The sequence below is a fragment of the Triturus cristatus genome, chromosome 9 (assembly GCF_964204655.1).
Source record: "Triturus cristatus chromosome 9, aTriCri1.1, whole genome shotgun sequence".
NCBI lineage: Eukaryota > Metazoa > Chordata > Amphibia > Caudata > Salamandridae > Triturus > Triturus cristatus.
The window spans coordinates 684537906-684551823 of NC_140592.1; positions in this window are offsets into that span (position 1 = coordinate 684537906).

A 13918-nucleotide genomic window follows, 5' to 3' on the forward strand; every position below is an offset into this window, starting at 1 on the left:
ATTTCACTTTAAACCAAAAACAAATGTTGTACTTGAAAGTCATAAATTTTTCACCAGGAACCAAAAAGACGGTGAAGATATAAAATCGTATGTGTCTACCTTGAGAGGGTTAGCAGTAACATGTAAATTTGAACAGTTGAACGATTCTTTAATTAGAGATCAATTAGTACGATGTGTAAATAACAAAAAGATAAGGGAAAAGTTGTTAACAAAAGAATATAGTTTAGATGAAACGATTGGGATTGCAAAGGCAATGGAACATACAGACATTTGGATAAAAGAAATGGATAAACCTCTTAATAGCTTCAAACAAGAAAAAGTAGAGCTTATTGAGAAAAAAGGTGACAACAAAACTGATGCGAAGAAAATTTCTGACGATAAGCTGTTACCATTCCGATCGTCTAGGACAAGTTATCAACCAAGAGAAATTAAATGCTTCAGATGTGGTGCTCCAGGGCATATAGCTACTAGTTTTAACTGCGCTGCAAGAGGGACATTGTGCAGAAATTGTGGTAAGAGGGGACATTTCTCTAAGATGTGTAGAACGATGGGTATTGGTAAAAATAGGGTCCAAGAAGTAGAAGATGTCTGTGAGTATGTTGATGATATTTTTCTAATGGTTGATGTTATTCATGAAGAACCTCAGGTAAATGACATCAAGGAATTGTCTCAATGTGATGTGAAAATGGAAAGTACAGATAAGTTGGAAAAGCCACATTGTAATGTCACACTTGATGGGAAAGAAGTTAGATTATTAGCTGATTCAGGGAGTTTGTATACTCTTCTGTCAAAAAATTCCTTTGAGAGAAATTGGCCTAAGGGCCACAGTCCAACAATGGGTAAATCTGATATCCGTGCAGTAGGATATGCTGGGAAAAGGATAGAAATTCTAGGAGTGTGCTGGATGACTTTAAGATTCAAAAGTGAGGCGGTCAAGGGTAGGATCTATATTACAGACTTTGGGTCAGACCTCTTGGGATGGAGACATCAAAAAGATTTGAATATTGTCATTGACCCTAATGCCAAAGAACCTGTTATGGTCCTAGAAAAAGCAAATGTGCAAGATATATCCGATAATGAGAGACTATTTGACAAATATCCTAATGTGTTTTCTTCCAAATTAGGATTATTAAAGGGATTTTCACACAAGATTATTTTAAAAGACAATGCAAAGGCTGTCGTCCACAAAGTAAGGAATGTACCCAATTTAATGCTAGAACCTCTACGCCAAGAAATTGACAATTTATTGAATCAAGGAATTATTGAGCCGATAGAGGCCTCTGAATGGTTGGCTCCAATTGTAATCGCGCCAAAGGATGGTAAAAAGATTCGCCTTTGTATTGACTTGCGTGATCTAACAAGAACATTTGGGTGGATAGAGAACCTCTACCTAATATATCTGAGATGCTATCAACTATGGGGAAGGGACAAGTTTTTAGTGTTTTAGATATGTCGGCAGCGTACCATCAAATTAGTTTGCATGAAGGATCTAGACATTTGACTTCGTTTGCCACGCCTTTAGGTGCATTTAGATACAAAAGGATGCCGTTTGGACTAGCATCGGCGTCGGCTGTTTTTCAGAGGGCAATGAAAAGTATTTTTGGGGACATGAGGAAGGTCTGGTGCTTTCAAGATGACATCTTGATTGATGGAGAAAATCATTCTGATCATGATAGGATATTTGAAGAGGTGATGAGGAGACTTGAGAAACATAATTTGACCATAAAAAAAGAGAAGTGTCAGTTGAAAAAGAATGTAGTTGACTATTTGGGGCATGAAATAAGTGCAAAAGGCATAAAACCAAAGAAAAACATTGTTAAGGCTGTAACTTTAGCACCAGAACCAAAGAATAAAGATGAACTAAGATCGTTCTTAGGACTTGCAGAGTATTGTTCAAAATATGTAAGTAATTTTGCAGAGACTGTTGAGGCCTTAAGGGAGGTTATGAAGAAGGGTGTCCCGTTTGAGTGGTCAGAGAAGTGCAAAACAAGCTTTGAACTTATAAAAAAGAAAATTTCTGAGGCACCCACATTAGGACGGTTCGAGGTTGGTGGGAGAACGATTTTAACCACAGATGCTAGTGGTGTTGGCATTGGTGCAGTGTTGTCGCAAGTAATTAAAGGAGAGGAAAAAATTGTTGGGTTTGCAAGTAGGAGATTGCAAGGTGCAGAAAGGTCATATTCCGTAATAGAGAGGGAAGCCTTAGTGTGTTGCTGGGCTATGTGCCACTTCAAATTTTATTTATGGGGTCTCCCATTCAAAGTCCGAACTGACCATAAGCCCTTACTGTACATCTTTAAAGGGGGAAAAGGATTGGAAGGAAGTGTAACACCGAGGATTTCTAGATGGTTACTATCTGTTATGGAATTTAATTATGATGTGGAATATGTCAAGGGGGAGAAAAATTTGGTTGCAGATTGTTTGTCGAGAATGCCTTTGGAGGAGAATTCTGAGGAAGTGTGTGGTGATATAAATGGAGATATCTGTAGTAATGTAGGAGTGTGTGCTTTGTTGTCTGAAGATTGGGAGAAAGCTATGAAGAATGATTCAGTGTTGGAAAAGGTGAAGACGAGAATTGTTAGGGGTTGGCATTTGGATGATTGCAAGGATCTTGATTTGACAGAGTTTTTCAAAGTTAAAGAAGAATTAAGTCTTTGTGGTGATAACATTATGAGAAGGTGGCAGATCATACCTCCGAAGGAAGTAAGGAAGCAGATTTTGGAAATAATTCATGAGGGTCACCCAGGTCAAGGAATGTCTAAAAGAAGGATTAGAGAATCATTCTGGTGGCCGGGAATTGATAGTGATGTCGAGGCTTTAGTAAAAGATTGTCAGTTTTGCCAGAATAGTGACAAATCAAAAATTGTACGTCAACCTCCTCTAGAATGTACCAAGTTTCCAACAAAACTTTGGGAGAAACTGTCCATGGATTTTATTGGTCCGATTAATAAATTAGGAATGAGGGATAGGTTTATCCTAGTTTTAGTAGATTATCATTCCAAATGGTTTACGATCCAGACTATGGGGGAAATCAGTACGGGTAATGTCATAAGGTTTCTTGAGAAGGTTTTCCTGGAAGAGGGATTACCAGGGAGTATTGTGACTGACAATGGAGTGCAGTTCACATCAAGAGAGATGGTGGACTATTTAAATAAGTTGGGAATTGTGCATGAGAGAGTAGCTTTATTCAGACCACAAGCGAATGGTTTAGTGGAAAGAACTAACCGAATAATTATGGATAACATACAGTTATCACTGGCTAATGGATTATCGTGGAAAGAAGAATTGAGAAAGATGGTGTGGATGCACAGAATTACTCCCCATTCTGGTACAGGAGTGGCTCCTTTTGTGTCACTTAAAGGAAGGGAGCCTGGGAAGAAAGAGTGTCCTGTATGGTTATGTAGGAAGGAAAAATATGGGTTGACCGTGAGGAAATATAAAAAAAAAGTGCAAGGGAATCAAGAAAAAATGAAAGGGATATATGATTATAGGAAGGGTGTAAAACGAGTGTGTGTCCAAAGAGGAGATTGGGTTGTAGTGCGGAAAAATGAGTGGGTCCGAAAAGGGGAAAGTAAATATCTTGGACCCTTTCAAGTTAAAAGTGTGAGATCCAATGTTGTCGACTTAGAAGATGGTACAACTTGGAGTTTAGGAAATATTTGTAAAGTGTGTCAACCATAAAGATGCCAAAAGGATATCAGTAAGATGGTTAGTCATGTCATGTTAATTGTAATGTATTTTAGATATGTAAATGGGAATTTTAGTAAGGAACTTAAGTAGTGTATTGTGTGCCACCTAAAGATAGAATTCTGTTTGACAAATGTTGTGTATAATCATTACTTATCTATTTATATGTTTCAATATTATTTGTTGCAAAAAAGGGAGATATGTAGAGATATCTAGTGCTGATGTCACAGGTTGGTCACCTAGCTACGAGTAGAATGCAAATGAGGGAAGATTCTAGTGGGGAGCGGTTAGTACAAGGAAGACTGAGTTGTTGAAGCTGTATTTGCTGGGATGCTGTGATATGAATAAATCTACACTAAATACAAGAAACCTGTGAAGGCTCTTCTTTTCAAATTGATTACAGAATCTATATACACATGGATATATATATATTTTCTCCACAGGGGGTCTGGGGAGCTCCATGCCTCGTGCTTTAACAATAAAAGCACCACATCTACCCAACCTACAAAACACCGCTACCCCAGGGCAGTAACACCTCGATAATTGCTTCTAATACCGAGTTCCCTCCACACCTCTGCCCATCCCTCATGTTACAAAAACTTTGGGCCCCCGCGAGCCCAAAAAACTTGCGATCCTGAGCACATACCATCAATACCATGCCCCATAAACCTCCTTATTGTTCTTTATTGTCCCTAAGCCCCACTTCTGAATTTCTCATCCAGCGGTCAATATCCGCCTTGTAACCCGCTGCATGACCACACAGTGTGATCCTGTGCACCCTGTATAACAAGCCTAGCGGAGGCAGGGGGAGTGAATTGATTAGGTCGAGCCTAGGCATGGAGTAGACAGGGGTGTGGAATTTATTAAAATATCTACTTGTCCATGGGGCAGGTTGCTTCATAAATCTACTTGTCCTGTAACAAAATCCACTTGTCCCATTGGTGCCATGTTGTGCGGCGACAAATTATGGCAGCAATCTCATTCTATAAGAGCTCTTATATAGCCTCTCTGATTATGCCAGGGCTCATACGATAGTATTGTTTGAATACTAGCAATCCCTTTATGTTGCTACGTTTCCGCAGATCTACATATTGGGACTGAAGGTAGTGGTAAACAATAGTTCAAGGGTTGGAATGTCCTTTTGAGTCTGCGAACCTACTAATTTGCATGTTTTAAGGGTTTTCAACAACTCTTCTCTAATCTTTTCTTATACTGAGAAATGGCAGAAGTAAACCTCATGCTAAAATGCAGTTCACAAATATTTTCTAGGAGTAATATCTCTTGCCCTACTGCTGTAAATTCTTGTGAATTCACGAAAGCCATATTGCTGCCCTTAATGCAAGGACATATACCAAGGGTGCACTTTTGAGACTTTCTTTAATAATTGGGCCCCTAATTTGGTCTTGCATTAACTACGACCTTTTGTGTTTATTAAAATTCTCTCTATCTCTCTATCTCTCTCTCTCCCTCTCTCCCTCTCTCTCTCTCTCTCTCTCTCTCTCTCTCTCCCCTTCCGACCGAGTGACAGCATTCTGCTCTTTCACAAGGAGCATATCGGCACAAAAATAAGTTTTGTTTAGTGCCAGTAACTAATGTGGCAGTGTGTGCTTTTTTGAGACCAGAAACAATTTTTGCTTTTGCCAATGTTTGTTATAATGGTGAGGGTTCGGCAGCTCTCACATCAATAAGGTTTTTACAAAAACCATGCCAACACAAGTCACGCATTGCCAAAACTAAAAAGCTGACCACCATTTCAGACCTATTGGCTTTGCCAATGCTTGTTTATTTTTATGTTTCCCAAAATCTTATTGAAACTGGTTACACTGATTTTCTAATATGAATATTTTGGGGAAATGCTAGAATGCATCAACACATTTTACTAAATGATGCTGCAAAGAAATGGGACCTGAAATTTTACAGTAGTTTAGCAAAAAAAAATGTTTCCTACTTTCATTTTTTAGTAACATTTTATATTGAAAGCAAAGAATCATTAATCTTGCTTTCAAGCTTCTGCAAATATCTGCATCTAATCAGAGGGTATTCTGGGAGCATTATGCATGGCCTCATATTGCTAAACTTTGAAACCGTTTGTACACATTTTTATACTGGAACCACTGTCTGTTGTGCAGTCAAAACTTACATTTACTGAGAGCCCTCATTCTAATAATAAAGGCTTTCAATTAATAAACCATAAATACAAGTTTGAACAGCATTAACATATGCACACAAATTATAACTTAACTGCTGGCAGTGCCCTTCCCTGATCCTTAATGGGGTACTGCAAACTGGCAGCCAAAGGGTTTGTGCTGCAGGGGGTTGGGCCTGCTTGTCCCAAGGACAAAATGCACATTCAAACTTGTTGCCCTTGACCCCAAACAATATGTCCTGGGCGTCGGGCTATAGGAATTCCACATCCCTGGAGTAGGCACAAATATGTAGCAACAGAATATACAAGAAGTATACGATGTACAGTGGGATACGTGGGCGATCTCTGTGAGTGTAGCAAATGGCAAGGTGAAGTGTGCTCTGCAACCAGTCTCTGAACATTAATGGTGTTAGAGACCCACAGTGCTGCCAGCCTCTGGGCATGAATTACTGTTCAATGTATCTTACCTTTATTATAGTTTAAAAACAAAAACAGTTGGGGCCAAAAGTTTTTAAAACCATGAGCAGCTGTGACATCCCTGTCATTTTCCTTTTGTCCCAGAAGGCCCTTGGTGCTGAGGGACCGCCTCCGAGTGCGAGTGCCTACGCGGCTCCGCTTTGGTGTGCCCTGAGAGGGAAAACCTTGCCTTGATTCCCCAACCTCTATTGTCAAGGGGATGCCGTCTTTGACTACCCCTTCCACAGCATCTAGCTAGTATCATCCTATTCGAGTTTGTGGGTTGCAGGAGCTGCATAAGAGTCCTGGGCAGACATGTCCTCCTTCGTGTTTATTTTTGTTTGAATATTTAGGACAGGGACGGACTGGGAACCCAAAGCAGCCCTGGCAATTTGTGCGATCCAGACCCTGGGGAAGCACTTTCTGGCCCAGGGAGACTGGAACCCCTTGCTTGCTGCTTTTATTACTGGGGGCCGATATTGCAGCACTGCTGCAAAACCAGCCCCCACCCCTTCTAGCCTCCCGGGGAAATGCCTGATGCCCGGTACGGCCAGTCCAGCACTGATTTAGGATGTGCATGAACATCATGAGCATAACTTTTTGCAGTACTGATTGCTATGATCAGAACATGCGCACACCATAAATGCTTGACGAGCACATGTATTTTGTGTTACCCATTTGTATTTCGTAAGAATGACAGTTCAAAGATGAAGAATAGATGACGGGTGCAGAGGAGAAATCTTCCTTTCCTGTTCTTTGTTTCCAAGGCAGAATGCAAAGTGTACTCAAGGCTTCCTCCTAGAACAGACCCTTTAAGGCACCAGATTATCTGCAAATAAGTAGTGGCTTCTGCAGTACAGTTGAAAAATGTCCTTCTGAGAAACCCCTCCAGTAAGGTAACACTGCCTCCTCCTCATTGGCTGGACCATTTGAACTTGGAAGATGTGTGATTCGGATTGGCCGTGATTTGGAGTCCAATTGGCTGAGCATGGAACTCAACAACCCTTGCGCTTGTACACCCACACCTTCTTGGCCTCTGCTGCTGCTTCCAGAATGTTGATCTGTGCCTGCGTTCCCTCCTGGCTAGGAACATGCCTGAAGATGATTTTAGCCTCCCTACTGGCCTTCCCCGCTGTTGACTGCATTGCTGCTGATCTTGCCTTCCTGGAAGCGACAAGCTAACCAAAGGAACTCAGTGATGCAGACATAGTGCCTTGAAGTTCTCTCTGCTCATCACAGGAGACCCTAAGAGGGGCTGCCGAAGAAAACTACTCCTACAGGAAAAGGGGAGCAGAGTGGTGGCCCTGCCTCAATGATGTAACACAAAAGGACGGAGCCTCCTGCATATTGTGATAAGGGGGACTCCGAGTCTATCAATCTCCCAGATATGCATTGCTTTGGCCTTAATAGGGCCCTTTAAAGGTTTGGTGGTTCCTTGAAGTGTTGGGGACAACCCCCTCCGGCACTACAGGGGCCCGGGTACGCCCCTGCACTTCTTGAGAACATGCTCCCTCTCTGCAGCGCCTGCTAGCGTCAATGAGAGACAACTGCATCTATGTATTTCTTCTGTGGAAATGTTGCGCAGTCAAGGGGGGTGTTAGTCACTGAGGGGCGTATCAGCAAGGGGCCGCAATACAATTATCGCTGCTTTAGCCTCCGTTTTCAGGCGAAAAGCGGCAATAATTATATCGCACTATCAGCATGGACACGCTAGCGCGTGTTTCCATGCCTCGGCGCCCTTTCCCTTAACTCCCAGCTTTGCATCTCTAATGAGATGCAAAGTGGGCGTTCCTCACCAAAATAACGTTGGAAATGTCGCTAACAGACATTTCTCCTATCCGCAATCTGCTCGCTAACCTGCGTAGCCATAATAAAAGTAACGCTAACCACGCTTATCGCAGGTTTCATTACGCCTGCTTTTAATCTTACCTAGCCATTGTGTCCTATGGGAGGTGGATACTTTGGCTAAGCACACCCTGCCCTATCAACAAGGATTGCCATAGCACTGTGTTTTTATTGCTGGGTTTCCAGCGATAATTGCACATTTGCCCTCTATCGCCGGATTTTTTATCGCTGTTGAGATATGTGTTGATAATAACGCGTTTTCTCGGCGATTATCCGGCGATAGCCGGCGTTAAACAAATTTGCGCTAAGCGCGCACTGCGATGATTATCGCAGTATGTTGTAGATATGTCCCTGAATTTTTAGGTCGAGCTAGGAGATGACCTTTTGGAATCGGTCTGCACTTTTCCTACATTTGTGCATGTGGAGGCATCCACCTTGTGGAAGTGAGCAGCTGCGCGCAGGGGCCATCTGCTTATAATTAGCGTGGCCACGCGCGCTTGTTTACATTTCTCTACTCTCTCTCCCCTACCTCTCTCACCCTCGCATTTGCGTACATCACGTACCTGCAATATTATTCATGCAGGAGGTGTTTGATTGTAAACACCTTATCTAATGTATATTCCAAAGCACCATCAGTGTGAAGGCATCACAAATGGTCCATTCAACAGTAAACAATCTATGGAGTTGCACGTCCTGGTGTGCCTAGCTGTAGGCCTGTTCTTATGCTGTTGTCGATTCATACAGAGGCGATAAAACCCAGTATGTCAGTTTAAACCCAGAGTCTCTTCGAGGCGATGGAAAGGTAAGCAACGCGCAATGCACAGGATACATACACATGTTTGCGTACCAATTGTTTTTATTTGGGTGACTCCTACACGATGCCATGTTCCTTATTCAACATCTGTTAATCCTGTACTGCATGTCCAGCACAGATGACATTCCCAAGGAAATGTTTTGAACTGTGCCAATCAAGTTGCCAATATTAGGGCCGATCACTAACTTGAAAGTAGCATACAGGACAACAAGGTATACATGAGAATGCTTTGTAATTCAGGGTTCTGCAACGTGTTCGGGGTTAGTCTATCCTAGATCTACAAGATCTGGCAGTTACGAATGTTAAACAGTGCAGCCCTGGACCCCGGGACCTGCACAAACAGGCCAACCATATTCCAAGGTCTATATATGAGGTTCATACATTTGGTAATTGTAATATCCATACATACAAACAGCAAAAGTGTGATATGAAGTGCTACATTAAAAATACGCTGATGCTGATTTTTCTTGAAGCCAGGGAGGGGTAGTATACAGTTTTGCTAGATTAATAATCCATTAGTACATTTTGGAGAAACTAAACATACTTTAGTTATATCATAATTTTCTCCAGGAGCTACGAGGTATCTTCTGGCCTTTGCAATATCGCCTCTTACAATACTCAAGTACTTGCAGAAATCTGTAAAGCAATGAACTACTTCATTAACTAATTATCAACCTGGCCCTTAAGGCAACAGGCCTGAGATTATCTCAGAATGGTCTGAGGTCCTTCTAGTTTTGGTAAATTATTTCATGACCTTGCAACGGAACGATCAAGGGGGGGGGGGGGTCCTGTGGCCAGCCACATAACTGGCATACCGCAGAGCTGGGAATTTTGAAAAATAAATTAAAACATCTGAGGAGGAAAAGAGCCACCTCTAGAAACCATACATACCAACATGAGCTAAAAGCTCTATCATCAGGTTACAAGCAGAAATGCTGAAAAGAAAAAAAGTTTTCAAATTGAGGAGATGGCATAATATCAAAGAATGGATGGCCCAGCATGATGCTAAAACATGTTGTGAGTTAATAAGATTGCTAGACTCCTCCGGGACAGACACCAAAAATCTAGAAGGAGAGACGTGGATAACATTTGTTTACGAATTATACTATGATAGACAGTTGGGGTTACGGAAGGGGCGTTAGTTAAACCCAGGATAATATTCTGGACTTTAATCTAATGGCACAAAAAGCAATCCACTGCAGCATCGATCTATATGCTGCCTCGACTTTAGTGTGCCATTTGAAAAAATGAACAGAGCCGAATTATGGGGCAAACTAAACAAATTAGGGTATCCCGCAAACATTATTGAAGGCCATTGCTACATACAGATACTTGGGTTCAGGTAAAACTAGGGATGACTCCAGAGTCTCCAAGAAGGTTCCTACTTATCGTGGGTTAAAACAGGGCTGCCTACTGCCACTGCTCCTTTTTAAGCTATATACAGCAGACTAATCCCCGAACTGACTAAGTAAGGGCCTTGTTCTGCTAGCTGGATTTCTAGCATGTTCCTGCTCTGCAATATGCAGATAACACGGTTCTCTTGGACCACACCCCCATCGACCTTTCGCGGTCCCTGGCCCGCAGATACATCAAGGACAACAATCTAAAGCTAAACATATCAAAGGCTAAAATCATAACTTTTGGTCCATCCAAATATCAGTACAAATGGACAATTGGGGGAGAACTCATCGAAGAAGCCAATGTGTACAAGCATTTGGGGGTCTGGCAAAACAGAAACGTGTTGGAGAACCCAGTACAAGGGTATGCCAAATACAGCCGGTTATTTGCAGCACCAATTCTGCCAAATGCACAAACCTGTGAAGTCCATCTAGACACTCTATACTGGAACTGTTCAGAACAAAGTTCTTGCCGGCAATCCTATACAGATCCTCTACCAATGTCAATAGTTTGCATACGGACCTAGAGCCCAATTTGTCTTCTGACATTAAAACCATTTTTGGGCTTCCAAAGGGAAATCTGGTCTGCCAACTAGGGTTAGAATTTGAGCTCACCAATTGAACCAGGATGGCTGAACTCTTCATCAAGTACTGCTTCAGGTTGAAAAAAAAACAAAGCACCAGACTTAAGAGCGTGCTCTGGAAAGAGCTGTGCACCAATTAGAAAACTCAAAGAATCAATGGCATTAAGAATCTCATGCAAATTATAAGATGATTTGAGCCTTAAGGGGCACTTGGCCATACACCGGGTTGCAGCTTTTTCAAGAAATTAGCAAACAAATCCTCACAGTGTAATTTATGGAGAAATTAAAGGAGTTATCGAAGCTAGAAAGACAGGAACTCCTGCTACCAACCTGTATTTTAACCACAGCTCCGAACTATGTAGCAACAATTCTGAATCCTGAGATGAGATCATAATTCATGAGATTGAGATTTCAACTCTTAGCACTGGGCGACACACATGCAAACTGGAGTTCTCAACGTAAGGAAATTATGTAAATGCTGCAGGGGATATGCAGCTATAAGAGTGAACTGCTATTGCATACTCTACATATGTGTCCTTACCTCTTTGGCTTAAGGGTCAACTTATTAAGGCCCTGCTTCTTAATTAGGACTGGGAGTCCAGAATATTGGGAAGGCAACCTCTGCTTGCTTCATGGGGCAAGGTTCACAGTTGATCTGTAAAGTTGTTAAATTAATTGTTGTAGCATTTGGAGAGCTACAAAAAGTATTCGTCAAAATCCATACTAGTGACAGAACAGTGGGCAGGCAACTCGTAGGAACAAGGCAATCTGGCGCTCCTTGAAAGAGGGTGTTTGGTTCAGAGAAAACTTTTCTGTGCAGGATTGGACCAACAGGCTGCCTTTGGATATGAAAGGAACTCAGCCACAATGTTCTTTAGCTCTCTCTGGACAATAAAAAAATGTCCAAATGCAAATCGATGCCCTAAACAGTTGTACTTATTCCCACAGTGAACAAACACATATAAAGTATTGTATCAAACCTTTATTTTGGCTACAAAAGTAACCATAGAAGTACAACACACAATTAACAAAGCAATGTACAAAACATCTCCGTTTTCAATGTGCATCAATTATACATCTAATATATAAAATATAAATATTTTAAAAGGTAATTTTCGACAAAAATACATAAAACATCTCCGTTAATTCAATTCCGGACATGTCGTAACCCTCAAACACAGCCCTCAAAAAGGAATAATATGATTGCACAGGATCAATATTGTGCTCAAACATTACAGGGCAATCGAGGGCTAATATAAAAAACAAATAAAATCAGCCTAAAGAAGAAAAAAATTCCTAACCCATAATGTACATGGATCAGAATGGCCACACACCAGTGTGAAGCTCATAGCTAAAATAACATTGAATACTTTTTAAGAATTGCACATTTAAACAAGCATTGGCATAGCCAATAGGTCTCGGCTTTGGGACCTTATAAGTGTTTAGCCATGCACCGGTTGATGTTGTTGCACCCAGGATATTGTGCTGCATAACTAAATACTTAAAAGGTTCCAAAAGCGAGACCTATTGGACTTGCCAATGCTTGTTATGTTTCTGTATGAAGCGTTTAATGGTAAGCTCACTTAGGAAAGGTCTATATCCTTGTTCATATCTAATAGGTTTGGGCTCGAAGTATGAAATACATATGCAGAACATGATTTTATGATTTCCCGCTGCTGAATATGGATCCAGAATTTTAGTTTTACATTGTGCTTCATCAGGTTCTATGGTGAAATTTTTATTTATTTTTACATTTAAAGGCTTACAGAGAAAGAAAAGTATTTTTATATTGGTAGTGCCGCAACACATCAAGAAGACGTCAACTGTGCACTCACATAATACTACGGGCACCCTCAAGATGAGATAAAGAATATTTTTTTCTAATTCCCTGTGTTCCAAGATTAGAAATCCCCAGATTTACAAGTAGTCCACTGCGGCTAAGGGGTGGCCAATGGGTGTTGCTGTGGGCATTCACCCGCAACACCCATTGCTTCTTGATGCTGTCCCAGATTTACAAGGCTGGGTTAGCACCAAAAACTAAGGACAGGTAATACCTGGTCTTAGGATGGCGATGCAAGGAAAAATTATTAATTGGTTTCTGGTCCCTTGGGCTGCATGGCAACAGAGCAGCAATCTAGGAATCCAGGAATCTAGGCTACCAACTCGCCCCAGCAGGTTTCTTCAGCTGTTGTGGCACTGTGTTGTACACAGGAGGTCAGCCAGCTGTCCTTGGAGTCTCTTACTTCGATTAGGCCCCAGAGTTGACTTCACCACAAGCTACATGCCCCTGCAAAACTGGTTTAACAGCTGGCTTCCCATCTTTGTCCCCAGTGCTGGTTTGTGGCCGAGGGCCGCACCCTGGGGGCGGGGTCATTGGGGGAGGGGGCGGGGCTAGAGCAACAAAAAAAACTGTGACCATCAGGTGGAACACAGGTCCCTGCAGCAGACGCCTTTGTCCACTGAGCCACCGGACCCGGCATACACATATCTCTCTCTCTCCCTCTCTCTATCTCCCTCCCTCCCTCCTCCGTCGCCCTCCCTCTTCCATCTCCCTCCCTCCCCCGTCTCCCTCCCTCCCTCTCCCTCCGTCTCCCTCCATCTCCCTCCATCTCCCTCCCTCTCCGTCTCCCTCTGTCTCCCCCTCTCTGTCTCCCCCTCTCTGTCTCCCCCTCTGTCTCCCTCCCTCCCTCCCTCCCTCTCTCTCTCCCTCCCTCCCTCTCTCTCTCCCTCCCTCTCTCCCTCTCTCCCCCTCTCTCTCTCCCTCTCCCTCTCCGTCTCCCTCCCTCTCCCTCTCCGTCTCCCTCCCTCTCCCTCTCCGTCTCCCTCCCTCTCCGTCTCCGTCTCCCTCCCTCTCCGTCTCCGTCTCCCTCCCTCTCCGTCTCCCTCCCTCTCCGTCTCCCTCCCTCTCCGTCTCCCTCCCTCTCCGTCTCCCTCCCTCTCCGTCTCCCTCCCTCTCCGTCTCCCTCCCTCTCAGTCTCCATCCCTCTCC